Source organism: Macrotis lagotis, chromosome 3 (genome assembly GCF_037893015.1).
Source record: "Macrotis lagotis isolate mMagLag1 chromosome 3, bilby.v1.9.chrom.fasta, whole genome shotgun sequence".
NCBI lineage: Eukaryota > Metazoa > Chordata > Mammalia > Peramelemorphia > Peramelidae > Macrotis > Macrotis lagotis.
Genome location: NC_133660.1, coordinates 294,793,508 through 294,809,108, shown reverse-complemented (window position 1 = coordinate 294,809,108; position 15,601 = coordinate 294,793,508).

Sequence of the window (15,601 nt, the reverse complement as noted above, 5' to 3'; positions counted from 1 at the left end):
ATCCCTTTCTCTCCTTTCCTCTAGTCTCTTAGAAATAAATGGCCCTGCTTGCCAAGGCCAACTCTTCTACTTGGGCCCTTGATGCCATTCCTTCCCAAGTACTCTGGGGACTTGCCATCACCTTTTGTCCTTCAATCAAAAAATAACTATTAATTGTTCCCTATATGTAGCACTGTGCAAAGGCTTGTGGAAACAAGGAAAGGTGAAAAACAGTCTCTACTGTTAATGAACTCCCATTTTATGGAGAAGACAACAAGTAAATAATAAAGTACATACAAGGTATTCATGTTATATATATTCTACATGATATATATGTGTGATAGATGAGAGAGAAAGAGAGATACAGACATGTAATCTCAGAAAGGCAAATCTTCTCAGAGATGGTAGAATCTGAACTGAGTCTTAAAGGAAGTTAAGGAAACAATCAGAGCAGAGGGACAAACACACTGGCTATGTGCACTAGCCAGTGCAAAGGAAGGGATGTACAATGATTAGCAAGTATGCTAAGATAGCTCAATTATAAAGAGTAAGAAGGTCAAAAAGGTATAAAATCGAAGCTCTAAATTCCAGAGGATTTTATATTTAATTCTGGAAGCAATATAATAATTTATTTTAATTCTGGAAGTCACTGGGGTTAATTGAGGAGAAAGGTGATGTATTTGGAGCTCCACTTTAAGAAAATTCATTTGGAATTACAGGAACTGATGCTGAGTGAAGGGAGGAGAACCAAGAGAACATTGTACACATTAGCCACAGCATTGTGCAGCTGCTCTCAGCAGTTCAGAGAGCTGGGACAACCCTAGGAGACCAGCTATGGACAATGCTATCCCCATCCAGAGGAAGAAAAACGTCACAAAACAAACAAAACAAAAAACCCTACAGAATCTGAATTAACACTATATTCACTTACTAAAAATTTTCTCTTATGTATTTTTCCCTATCTGCTGATTTTCTTTCTTTTCCCTTAATCCTAATTCCTCATCTGGAAAATGACTAATCTGTAAACATGTTAAACACAAATGTTTGCTGCTGAGGGGAGGGGGGTGGTGAGAAAGGAGAGTGGAAGGAAATTATATAGCTTAAAAATATGCATATGCATGTAGATGAATGTTGAAAAACTTTCATAATCTGTGATTGGAAGAATAAAATAAAATAAAATATCAATAGAAAAAAATCAGTTTGACATTAACAACAGCATTGTAGGTTGATAGATCACCCTTGATGGATACAGCCCTTCTCAGCAGTTCAGAGATCAAGGACAGCCCTAGGAGCTCTGTTACGGACAATGCCATCCATATCCAGAGGGGGAAAACCCCACAGAATCTGGAAGTATAATCTGGTCACTTTTTTAAAACTTCTCTTTCACATATATAAATTCCTCTTACACATTTATAAATATGTTAACCACAAATGTACATGTACAACTTTTACCAGACTATTCATTGCCAAGGAGAGGTGGGAGGGAAGGGAGGGTGGTAGGAAAATGTGTAACTTACAAATTTGCAAGTACATGAATGTTGAAAAGCTACCATAGCATGTAATTGGAAAAATAAAATAAAATATCAATTAAAAAAGAAAGAAAGAAAATCGGTTTGGCAACTGAAAAGGATGAACTGGACCTTGAGGCAGAGAGACTAACTAAAAGAACATTGCAATTATCCAAGTGATGAAACCCTAAGATCTTTGATATTTCTTTATCCGTTGGCTTATCATCACCTACAAAACATTCAGCATTTCTCCCATCCTTAAATTTTTGTTTGTTCCAATCACATAGCTTGTAACTTTTATTCTTAGAAAGAGATCACCACACTAGTCATTTCCTTACTTCCTCTTCATCTCTCTCAATCTTTTGCAATCTGGCTTCTCTTACTTTTTCAGTCTCCTATAATCTGGCTTCACTTACCTGTAACTAGTAACCTAACCCTGTTTGACTCAGTTTTCTTATCTGTAAAATGAGATGGCAAAGGAAAGGGCAAACCATTCTAGTATCTTTCACAGGAAACCCCCAAAACTCATGAAGTCAGACATAACTGAAACAACTGAACATCAAAAATATCCAATCGTAATTTTCCAGACCCATCAATATAGTAATCCTGTCTCGAAAAAATAAAAACAAAAACAATCCTATCATAGTCATGAAACTGTTCTCCCTAAGGTTACCAGTGACCCATCAATATAGTAATCCTGTGGGGCAGCTAGGTAGCGCAGTGGCTAGAGCACCGGCCCTGGAGTCAGGAGGACCTGAGTTCAAAGCTGAACTCAAACACTCAATAATTACCTGGCTGTGTGGCCTTGGGCAAGTCACTTGACCCCATTGCCTCGCTGAAAAAAAAAAACCTACAAAAAAAGACAAAAAATAAAAACAAAAACATCCTATCATAGTAATGAAACTGTTCTCTCTAAGGTTACCAGTCTTCATTCCACTTGGTCTCTGAGACTTTTAATCCTGTTGGTCACTTTTGCCCTGGATACTCTTCCCACCCCTAATTTCTTTTTTTTTTAAGGTTTTGAAGGATTTGAACTCAGATCCTCCTGACTCCAGGGCCGGGGTTCTATCCACTGTGCCACCCAGCTACCCCACCCTCCCCTAATTTCTCTGATGCTGCTGTTTTTCTGTTTTTCTCTCCCAGTGTACTTTCCCAGTCTCCTGTGCTACATAATCATGCTGTTCCCACAGTCTAAATGTGGGCATGCCCTCAGGCGTGTTCTCCTGGGTCCTCTTCTTCTCAGTATGTACCCTCTGTCTTAGTGCTCTTATAGCCTCCCATACATTTAATAACCATCCATATGCAAATGATTCCTACATTTATATATCATTCCTAATTTTTTCTCTTAAATTTCAATCCTGAATTCCCTATTTCCCACTATCTGCTAAATTTTTTCACTTAGAAATCCTTCCCATAGACATCTCAGTTGCAACAGATCCAAAATGGAACTAATTACCTATTCTTGCCCTAGACTTGTGACCTATTTCTGTTGAAAGCATTATCATCCTCCGATCAAACAGGGTCACCGCTTGAACTCTTCCCCTTACCTCCCATCCATTCTCAATGGATGACCAAGTTGTATTGATTCTGCCTTCACAGTATCTCACTTTCCTCTCCCTTCCCCTTGCACAGCAACCATCCCAACAGCCTCATAATTGGTCTCTCTATCTCAAACATCTTCCCTTCTCAGTCGATCCTTTAAAGAGCTGCCAAATTAATTTTCTTAAAATGGAAATCTGATTATGTCACTTCCTTGTTCAAAATTCTTCAGCTGGCTCCCTGTTGTCACACTGGAGCAAAACACAAGACTGAGACACAAGTTTGGACAAACAAATAGAATTTATGTTATTTGGTTATGTTTATTCATTATTATGGTTTTGGTTCTGTTTTTCTTTTTTTCCAATAGAAGGGGAAAATATTTGTTAATTAAAAATAAAGTCAAAATATAAACTGATCAGCTTGGCATTTAAGGTCTTTCCAATATTCTTTTACCTTCTTTTCTAATCTAATTTTATGTAACTTCACACTATGCATCTTTCATTACAGTCAAATCAATCTACAATTTCCTATATGGGACATTCTTTCTCTATGGCTTTTTTTTTTTAGGTTTTTGCAAGGCAAACGGGGTTAAGTGGCTTGCCCAAGGCCACACAGCTAGGTAATTATTAAGTGTCTGAGACTGGATTTGAACCCAGGTACTCCTGACTCCAGGGCTGGTGCTTTATCCACTACGCCATCTAGCTGCCCTCTCCTATGGCTTTTGAATGGGTTGTCCCTCATATAGAATGGTCTCCCTCCTCTACTTTATCTCAAGGAATTCCTTCCCTCCTTCAAAGCTTTTTCTGAACCTTCCACATGTTGGAATTCTTTTACTCTTAAAATTATTTTTATTTGATATTGATTTATCTGTGTATATATTGTATTCACCACAACCTATTCCCAGTAAAATGTAAATTTTTTGAGGGCACTTCCATATCTCATTCTGGCCTTTGTAAGCCCAGCACCTAGCAAAGGGCCAGCAAGTCCAGGACTCTATTCTCTGAGTCATACTTCCCCAACTCTGATTCAGTTGTAAACCAAGAAGACGCCATGTTCTCTAAAATCTCCTCATTTCAATCCCATGAATTCTGATGAGTTGCCAAAGAGTTCTAAGTTGCAAAGATGATTATCTGTTTATATTCCTTCATGCTAAAGTCTAGCCCAATCCAAGGTACAATAGAACTGGGGGATGGGTCACAGGGCATCTGGCTGGTTTCCCAATGGGATTCTGAACCTGGACCAAGATCAAAGTGGCTTTCTTGTTGAGAAATAAATTTGAATAAAGAGGTAGGGGTTGTTGCAAAGAAAATTTCTGGCTGGCTTCAAATCCAGTTCTCTTTCCTCTACACCAATGGTTCCTATTTAGTGGTTTACAAACTCTTCTGGGATTCACTAAAATAATCCAAGGAGTTTAGGCTAAAAATTCTTCATAATGATGCCTTAAGTAATAAATAATTGCCCAATTATGTTCCAAATATAATTTTCCTCTGTGACAACAAGCTTATGCATGTTTGAATCATTACAGTTTTGTTTCTGCCATGATTTGGGACCTTCATGATTATGTGCCCCACAATTTTGGTGTCTGCAATGATTTCATCAAATTCTGTTTCTGACTAAATGAAACATGGCCTTGCATTTTCTCAACCTGCCATCAAGTGGTTTTCAAACATCCACAAGGGTCTAGCAATTAAGTATAAATCAATTCCCAATGCATAAGCTGATTTTCAATTGTGTTCTGCATGCTACACCAGAGTGGCGACTTTGTCATCTTCTGGTACCATGTAATTATACCTCATCACTTGTGAAATCCTGTGATCAAAATGTTACATTCTTGCAGGAAAAAAAATGTCAGATTGTTGGAAGACAAAGATCCCTGGACAAGGACATTACCAGCCATCTTGAAACCATCATAGATCATCACATATATTCTGTGGAAATAAAACTTATACGAATAATAAACTCAATAAGGCTATTTTCAAATTTAAACTTATCCTCTGCTTATGTTACCATTTTTCTATTTGGAGGATTTTCAAATGAAGTTAGCAACACTGGTTAGTCATTCAGTAGAGTTTCTATGAAAGTTTAGCCAATATGCCAGGGCTAAAAGAAGAGTATTGTCTGAAGATATTCTTTCCTTACAAAGGTTAGTCTATATATAAACACTGTTTAAAATGAAGTTTTATTAAATTGAACTTCCAATATGCTTATCATTTCATAAAAGCTGTCAGTAGTCAGTAGAAAAGGGAAGATTTGACATTGTAACTATTTATTTTCATTGTTTAGTAGATGACTAAAAATAAAAAAGAGAGCTTGTGAAATTCCATCATTTTTCTATTACATCTTTAGGTGAGCAAGCATTTTTTCATTACATTCAATCAAAATATAGAACAAACTCTATATTTAAGCCTGCGTTTGTCTGTTATTGCTATTCAATCATATTTGACTTTTCATGACCTCATTTGGGGTTTTTATGGCAAAGATATAAAGTGATTTGTCATTTCTTGCTCCAGTTCACTTTCCAGATTAAGAAACTGAGACAAACTTGCCCAGGGTCACACCACTAGTAAGTATCTGAGGCTGGATTTGAACTCAGGTCTTCCTTCACTCTATCCACTACTGTGTCATCTAACTGCCTTATCTAAACCAAGGACTTGCTAATTGGGGAAAGTCAAATGAGTCTGACCTAACAGAAAGTGTTAAGATTGGGGGGTCAAAAGAGTCTGAGTTTAAACTTTGTCTCTGCCACTTATTACCTGTATAAATTATAGGAAAACCCCTTCTCATTCCTGCCTCTCAGCTTCTTCCTCAATAAAATGGAGATGTTGGACAAAGAAATTTCAATGGTCCTTCAAGATCTAGAATCTATTATCTTGTTTTACAGAGAAAGAAGGTAAATGAAATGATACATGCGTAATGTTGGGATGAATGAAGGAATGAATAAAAAAATCAGGTTTTAAATATCCAGATGTGTCCTTAGTTCTGAGGATACAGGAAGAAAAGCAAGACATCCATCTCTTTCAAGGAGCTCACATCATAACAGAAGGGGACAACATTCACAAGAGATTTCAAATGCAAGTCAGATGAATGGGTGTTGGAGTCCTTAAAGTATAGAAGCAAAGCAAGTGGTGGTAATACATCTTCTTTGATGCCATTGCCATTGATAAAATCATATCTGATGTTGAATCATTGGACAGTGCAAAGGATTTTGAGTAATAAAAGACTTCTATAATGTTAGAAGGAAGAGTAGATAGCAATCAGAATAAGTCATATAATCTCTGAGTTTTGGTTGTTCAGTCATATTAGATTCCTTGTAACCCATTTCCTTCTCCAGATGAAGAAACTGAGGCCAACAAGAGGCAATGACTTGTCCAAGGTCACACAGTTATTTAATGAAGCCAGATTCACTAGCAAATGTCAGATGTTGGCTTTGAGCTCAGGTCTTCCCGACTCCAGGTCCAACACTTTAGATACTGTATAACCTAGCTGCTCCAGTCTATAAGTATAATCATCCTAATAATATTGTGAGCTCCTCTGGAGGATGGGCAGCACAGTGTAGGAAGAAAAGTACTGGATCTGGAGGCAAGGGGCCTGGGTTCAGCTCTTGGAGGCAGAAAGAACTGAGTTCAAATCCTCTTCAGAATCTTACTAGCTTTGTAGCCCAGTTTGCCTCAGTTTCCTCAGATAAAATAGAAGTAATAATGTTCCCACTTCATAGGGTTATTGTGAGGATCAAATCAAGATAATGCTTGTAAATTGTCTTGTAAACTTTAAAGCATTATATAAAACTAGTTCTTGTTGCTATTTCTTAGTCCCTCTGTGATTGATTATCTTTATAAACGGTTCCTCAGCCGTAAAATGAGGCTGAGGGACTAGATGACCTCTAAGTCCTTTGCCATTCCCAATCTATGATCCTCTGACTGAATCTTACTGAACTAGCACACCTTCAGCCCAACCAGAATATAATGCACACAGTAGGCCTTTGGGTGACTCAATAGATATGAGACCAAAAGTCAGAGAGACTTGAGTTCAAAACCTGCCTCAGACACCTATTATGCGACCCTACACAAATCACTTAACCTCTCTCTGCTTCTGTTTCTTCAGTTGTAAAATGGAGATAATAATGGTACCTACCTCCCAAAGTTGTACTTTGCAAACCTTAAAGCACAACAGAAATTCTAGTTTTATTATTATTGTTATTAACTGTTTTAATGGTTAATTAAGGGAATTGAATGATGGATGGGAGTCAACTTCCAGCGAAACAACTACTATCAACGAGACCATGCATGAAACTATGTTCTTTGGATGTGTCTGAGGTCTCAAATGCTAGAAAACAGAATTCTGGGAGAGTTACAGGTCTGGGGGCCCTGTTCATCACTTAAGAGACCTTCAATAAGACACCCCACAAAATACATGGACAGTTTGGAGTTTAGATTTTCAGGCCAAGGCCTGAACAGTTAACTCAAACAAGGTCAGCAAATGCCTCTGAAGGAAGCATTCCAACTGCTGGAATAAGTCACATCTCACCTCTCCCTGGCAAGCTTCCAGTACAAGGAAGAGAAGAATTCTTTCAACTTCACAGCTGAATAGGACAGGAAAGAATGGAAGAACTGAGCCTAAATTCAGGCTGCCATTTCTCCCCCCTTCCTCCAGCCCCATTTCATATCTTTGATATAATAACTGATCTTCATATAGCCCTCCAAGCAAGTCTGCAAGATAGGAAGTGCAAGCCAAGATGGAGAGAGGAATCTAGAGATCTTTCCATTATAACACATTGGGTAAAAGGAGTCTGAGGACGAATGTATCTGCTTCAGAAATTGTTGACTTCCAATACTAATATCAAAGGTCATTGGCTGTGCCAACATCCCAAGGAGAAAATTCACATTTGTGGAGGTCCAGATAAAGCATCAAGATTTTGAGTTGGGAGGAGCCATCCTTCCTGGCATGGCCTACTGAGAGTGCATGTTCCAGTCCCCATCCTAGGTTGAAGGTGCTTCCTTTTGATGGACAAGCCAGATAGATTTTCAGATTCCATCTTCTGTTTGTGGAAGGAATAATAAAAAAAAAAAAACCCTTTTCAAAGTTGTATCTTTGAGGGTTTGGTTGTCTAGTCAGACCCACCTGGGTAATCTGCAAATTTAGAGAAATATAAATGTAAATGTTAACCTAATTCTGTCTTACTCTTTGTAGGACAAACTCTCAGAGTTAACATATATTTAATTATTATCTTTATGGTCAAACTCATTGAGGACCAGCCCCTCCTCATTTTGTAGAGACCCCTTCACAGGTTCTGTGGGCAAATGTGTAAAGACATCCAACTCATTTCTCTTGCATGGCTTATCCAGGGGGACATTCAATGGGGGAAAGAGGGAAAGGGGGTTTCTATCAAGTTCCCTTCTCCCCTTCTGGGAAGTGCCATAGTGCATAGAATACCAACCTGGAGTCAGAAAGACATTTTCCTAAGTTCAGATTCAACCTCAAAAGTGAACTGTGTGACCCTGGGCAAATCATTTCAGTCTGCTTGCTTCAGTGTCGGCATCTGTAAAATGAGATGGAGAAGGAAATGGCAAACCACTCTCGTATTTTTGCCAAGAAATTTTTGCCAACCTCAAATGGGATCGAGAAGAGCTAGATATGATTGAATAGTCATGAGAGATTTAGAATGGAAAAGAACCTTAGAGGTCTTCTAGTCCTTCAGCTTCATCTTACAGATGAGGAAACTTAGTATTTGTTAAACTGATTAGTCACAGAGAGGTGAAGAAATAATAATGAAATTAGTAATAACATATTCACTTTCCAGGTGTACTCCAGTCTGTTGTGTGACCTCGAGCAAGTTGTTTCTCCTCTCCAGGTCTTGGTTTCCTCATCTGTAAAATGAAAGGGTTTGAATAGAACCAAAGATTCTTAACCTGAGGTCCATGAACTTTAAAAAAAAAATTTATAGCTGTATTTCAACATATACTGGTTTTCTTTGTAATCTTAGATATTTTATTTTATGAATTTAAAACATGATTCTGGGAAGAAGTCCACAGACTTCCCTAGATTGCCAAGGGGTGGGAGATCCATCTATGACACAAGAAAAGTTAAGCACCCCCAATACTAGATAATCTCTAAAGGCCCTACAAAGCTCTCGATTTATGATGACTAAAGTCCCTTTCAGCTCCAACCTCCTTTGCTTCTAATTTGCTTGACTAAATTCTGATTTGGAATCAGAGAGCTTGTCTCCAAAAGTCACCTGTTTGACTTACACCCTGGGTAAACTTAGGCAAGTTACCTCACTTCTTTTAGGGTGAATTTCCTTATTTGTAAAATGAGGGGATTTTTAGGTGAGTTATAATGCAAAATGTCATCTAAGCAGTCACCATAAGGCTAGGGAATTCCCCCACACTCAACGTGATGAGATTACAAGGGTTGGGTCAAAGTTTGGAGGTAAATCCACGGCACACCCTATAATCTCTTTATGTCGAGGGCTGGATTTCTCGGACGAGGAATGACTTTCTTTCCAGATCACTCCTCTAACTCCAAGGTAAGACACCAGCCTTAAATTTCTCCCTAAAGCCAAATCAGGATCCAAGAGTGACTGCTTCTTTCCCCTCTGAGTCAATAGAAAACAAATAGATTCAGTCTCATCTTGGGCCAACCCACTTTTCTAGCCTTATTGAATGAATAAAAAAAAATTTTTATTTACTTTACCTGATATATTTACTGTGAGCCAAGCACTATCCTGGGGATACAAAACAAAAAAAAAAAAATGTAAAGACTGTCCCTACTTTCAAGGAGTTTACACTCTAGGGTATTCAATAAGGAAATCATGGCCAGGAAGGGCATTTTAATGTGGAAATTTACTGGGATGGTGAGTGGATCAGCTGGGTGAGGTGACTGACTCACCCCTTCCAGGGGCAATGCTAGAGTTGATTTAATTATAATTTGCCATCCAGTGTGGTATAGTGGTTAGAGAGCCAAGAAGACCCAAGGTCAAATATTGACTGACTCTACAAACAGTGACTTAATTTCCCATTGTTCTAGACAACTCTCAAGATTGTAAATGGGTAGACAACTAATGGGTAGTGAAGTGGATAGAGACTGGCCCTGGAGTCAGGGGTACCTGAGTTCAAATCTGGCCTCAGACATTTAATAATTGCCTAGTTGTGTGACCTTGGGCAAGTCACTTAACCCCACTGCTTTAAATAAATAAAAAAAATTTTTAAAGATTTTAAATGGGAGATAAGCTATTAATCTGTTCAGGTAGAAGGGTATTCCTCCTCTGGGAGTTCCCTTTAATAGATGACATCACAGTTCCCAACCTCATCCCAGACTGAGAATTACTGGGAGTGGGGAAAAGGTGAAGAAGAGCATTGTAGAGAAGAATGCTGGGAGGTGTGGGGAGGAGGGAGCTAAAGAAGGGGGAATGGGATGGGGTGGGGGGCAAATAAAGAATGCTTGGAGTCTATGAGGAAAGCTCCCATCAGGACCCAGGGGCTCCAGGCCTAGAGTTCCAGGGATGAAAGAGTAGAATCCTCTAAGGCATGGATGATAAGCCAAATAGCCAGGCTGAAGAGGATGGCACAGAAATAAATGTCCAACCATGCTGGTCTTCATACTATTCCTCATAGGGAAGTTAGGTGGCACAGTGGACAGAGCACTGGTTTAGAGCAAATTCTGCCCAGATTTGGGCAAGTCACTTCACTCTGGTGGTCTTGCATCCATGACCATCTCCAGTCCTGATTCATATCTGGCCACTGGACCCAGATGTCTCTGGAGAAGAAAGAGAGGATGGCGATTTAGCACATCCCCCACCCCACCCTCTCAAATCCAATTTACTTGCTTGTCATGGCATCACCTCCCTGATGTCCTTGGAGAATAAAGAACAAACATCCTCATCATTACTCCAACTGACTAGGGTAATCAGATATTGAGGGCCTTCTTCTGGGTCCTGATTTGACCATAATGCCTGCTGCCTATAGAGAAAATTCTTGATTTTGAATAAAGTGATTTTTACATAATTCAAATTTGCCTCATGAAGTACAAGCACTTGGTTCAAAGGATACAAGGCCTAATCTGACCAGGGAGTAAGAAGACATGGAAAGGGAGAAGAAAGGAAAGCTGTGTGGATGGGTGGGTGGGCTGAATACTCCTAGGGTCTCAAGCCAAACCCCTGATTCCACGGCTGCTGTGATTGTTGTCTCTTCTCAATCTTCTGCTTTCACTTGGAAGTGTGTTTTTTTAGGGTTTTTTTTGGGGGGGGAAGGGTTGGGGGCTTCCATGAGGAACAGGAACAGAGAGAAACAGTACTGGACAGTCCTGCTAATTCAGGTGTTTTTTTTGAAAACTGATTTCTTTCATAATTCTTTACATAAAGTCATTTTTGTTTAATGTGAATATATGTATGTATATGTATATACATATAATGTATATAAAAGAGAACTGTATATAAAAATGAAAGGTGACAAGATGGATGGAGTTGGTAAGGGTTGAGCAACTATTAACTGGAGAAAATAGAATGTAGCACAAAGGCTGAACCTTGAAGGAACTAATGCTTTGAAGAAATGTCAGGGAACGTGCAAGAGAGGGCAACAAGATGGTGGAAAGGCTTTGAGATCATGTCTTAGGGAGATCAGTTGAAGGAACTGGGCATGTGTAGCAACACTGGGCATGGGCAGAGGAACTTAAGTGATGTGTCTTCATGTGATCTATGCCCTGGAACACAGATTAGCATCTAATAGGGTGAAGAATCATATGTAGGGGAGTGATGGGGAGGGAAGAACTAATGCAATGGTGGCTCTTATGCTGCCGTACCTCCGAGAAAAGAACTAGGAGCCCTAAGTGGACATTGCAAAGAGGCGCTTGTGCTGTGTGTTGCACAAGTGTGCTGGTGTGGGATTCTTAGCCTCTTTTGGATTCTAATCCCCTTTGACCCTCTGGTGAAGTCAATGGATCCTTTCTCAGAATGTTTCTAAAAACATGATTGCCACTAAAGTCCCTTCCACAACTCTTAAAATATGAGTCAAAATTCGGTTGTGTTTTTTTCCCCTATTACTACAGAGAGCTTGTTTTGAACATAGAAAAGGACCAGAGAAGTGGAACGTCCTTAACCAAGTCTCTTCCTCTTTCTGGATCTGTTTTCCCTTCTGTAACATTAGATGATCTCACTAGATAATCTCTAAGGCCCTCCCAGATCTAAATCTCTTGCTGCTAAGAACTAGTTCTCTGGTTTCCAATAGCCTTAATCTCCAATAGTCTTTCAGAAGTATCAGATGGACAATCCCTGGTGCTGAGTTTCAAGCTGAATATAGACCTAAACGTTATAATCCCAGCCTCTTTAGGGAGGGAGGGGCTGGAAATCCCGGAGTGTTTTCTACTCCCAAAGTGAAGGACAATACCCTGGGTTCTCTCACCCTGGGTGGAGCACCCCAAGCTAATCTAGAAACATTTCCTGTTCTTAAGCAGCACAATCTTGCAGGACACAATACCCAAGAAAGCAACTAGAATAGCTGGCTGTACTCAGAACTACAGAGAGGACTTAAGCCTAATACAAGTCTTTCATTTTACAGAAGAAAAAACTGAGACTCAGAGGAGGGAAATTCAGTTTGTGCTGACTCTTGGTGACACCATTTGGGGCGTCCTTGGCAGAAGCACCACAGTGGTTTGCCATTTCCTTCTCAGATGATGAAACTAAGGCAAGCAAGATCAAGGGACTTGACCAGGATGGTATAATTAGGAAGTGTTTGAGGCTGGATTTGAACTCACAAAGGTGAGCTGTCCTGACTCCTGGCCCAGTATTCCATCTGCTGCAGCACCACCTAGCTTCCCTTCCAAAGAGGAAGGAAGGGACGGTTCAAAATCTATTAGCTGAGGCAGCTAGGTGGCACAGTAGATAGAGCACTGACCCTGGATCAGGAGGATCTGAGTTCAAATTTGAACTCAGACTTTTAATGAATACCTAGCTGGGTGACTTTGGCCAAGTCACTTGCACTTTGCAAGGCAATTGACTGCCTTGCAAAAACTAAAAAAAAAAATCATGAGAATGATAGACAAGCAGGGCTAAGTGACTTACTTGCCCAAGGTCACACAAGTGTCTGAGGTCAGAGTTGAACATAAATACTCATATGACCTCAGGACCGTTGGTCTACCCATTGCACCTTCTAGCTATACTACCATCAAGGAGCTCACAATCTAGAGAGACAAGTATGTATAAATGAGGATGATGATGATGCTTGTCCTTCATTTTCAAAGAAGACCATGAAATCAGGGAGGTGAATTGGATTTGAGAGGGGGGGTGCTGTCCTAAGTCACCAGTCTCACTTTCTCCTCCAGAGCCATCTAGGTCCAGTGGCCAGATACTGATCATGATGACTGGAGATGGCCTTGGATGTGAGGTAATCAGAGCTGGTGGTGCAGTATAGAGCATCAGCCCTTCAAATTTGATCTCAGATACTTGATGAATAAATAAACTATTATCCAAGCATTGGAGATACAAGAAAAATCAAGACACTTCCTGCCCTCAAGGAGCTTACAATTTAATGCAAGACAACAAGCAAAGAAATATACACAGACAGGATAAATAGGAAATAATTAAAAAAGGAAAGGCCCTGGAATTGAGAGAGGTTGGGAAAGGCTTTCTATAGAAGATAAGATTTTCCTTGAAAGAAAGTCAGGGACAAAGAACACCAGAAGGCAAATATTGAAAAGGGAGAGAATGGCCAGTTTGGAGAACAGCCAGAGAAGCTTTTTTAGAGCTACCATGATATATGGTGCAAAGTGCTGGTTTGAATCCAATTTCTCCCAGTCCGCTTTCCAGTTTTCCACACAATTTTTTGTTGTTGTTGTTTTAATGTTTGTGTTTGGGGGATTTTGGGGGGGCCAAATAGTACATATTAAGCCCAAAATTAGCATCTTTGGTTCTACCAAAGGCAGAGCTAATAGGTTCACTTGCTTCTTTACCATAGTGGATCTCATCTGTTTCACTAACCATTCTATTTTTAAACCAATACCAGATCATTTTTGGTCATTTCTGCTTTGTAGTACAAATTATGATCTGGTACTGCCACATATATATTTTGAGTTTAGGTTTCAGTGTACAAGTTGCATACCCACAAGACAATGTTAGAAGGGGCTGGTTTGTTTTTACCTTTGTATCACTGACTTTCACCTAGGTGCTCATCTCTTAACAGGCACCTAATCATTAATTGAAATCAGCCAATCAGCATTTACCAAACATAGGAGATAAAGTACTGAGGATAAAAAGAAAAGCAAATGACCGTCCCTCCCTTCAAGGAGCTCACATAATTAGGGAGACAACCTGCTAACAAGTAAGCTATTTTACTGGATAAATAGAAATTACCCACTAGAAGTAAAAGAGATTAGAAAAGACTTGCTGTAATAGGTGGGGTTTTAGTTGGGACTTTAAAGGGAAGGAAGCCAGAAGGTAGAGAGGAGGGCAGAGTGTTCTAGAAATGGGGATGGCCAGAGCTCACAGAGCTTCTTGTTCATAGTAAAGCAAGGAACCCAGTGTCATTGGATTAAAAAGTATATGATAATGAGTAAGATACACATTTCAGCCTTGGAAATTGGATTTCTAATTCAGATACTTTGAATCAAAATCCAGGACTCAGACTGCTAGAGAGGAAGCCACCTCCCTCAAATGTCTGCCTGTGAGATGTGTGGTAGAAATGAGCATTTTTTTTCTGATCAGACAGAAGTATTCACCTCTTTTTACTCTTCTGTCATATTTATTAGCTTATCAACATTCTGGATCCTTCTGCTCCCCGAATCCCAAATGGCCAGGCCCTCTCCTAGAACCTTGCCCTAGAGAGAAGAAACTGAGGACAAGTTGGACCTGTGTTTCCAATCCTCGGTTCATTGGTTGGAGGAATAAGGGGGCCTCTACCCCGTCACAGGCAGATGATTTCTCGGAAGTTCTTGGGACATATTTAGGCAGCCCCACAGCAAACTGGGAAAGTCTAGCCCAAGCCAAGGCTGGGCTAGAGGCCAAGGCCAAAGGAAGAAAAAGCCTCTCAGATAGGTCCTCATTGGGGTTATTGGCCAGAGGGATATGTTGCTAGATTCCCCATAAACAGAAGGCCCATGACCCTGAGAGCTGTACAGACTAAATATAAATTCACAGAAGGTCAAAGCAAAGAGAGGCCTTAGAACATAGAGTGTAAAATGTTCTAGCTGAAAAGGAATTTAAAACAAAAAGTCAGGACTGGAAGGAACCTTAGAGCAAAGAAAATTGAAATATCAAAGCTAGAAGGGACATTAGAACATAGACTATCAGAGCTGGGGAGAGAGAATATTTTTTAAAATGTAGATTGTAAAAAAAAATAAGCCATCAGAGCAGGAAGAGATCTTAGAATATGGAATGTCTGAAATGGGTAGAATTTTAAAGCATAGATGTCAGAGCTGGAAGGAACCTTAGAACAAAGAATACTAAAATATCAAAGCTAGAAGGGACATTAGAACATAGAATATCAGAGCTGGGAAAAATTTTTTTAAAAAAGGAGAATGTAAAAAAAAATAAGCCATCAGAGCAGGAAGCAATCTTGAATATGGAATGTCTGAAATGGGTGGAATTTTGA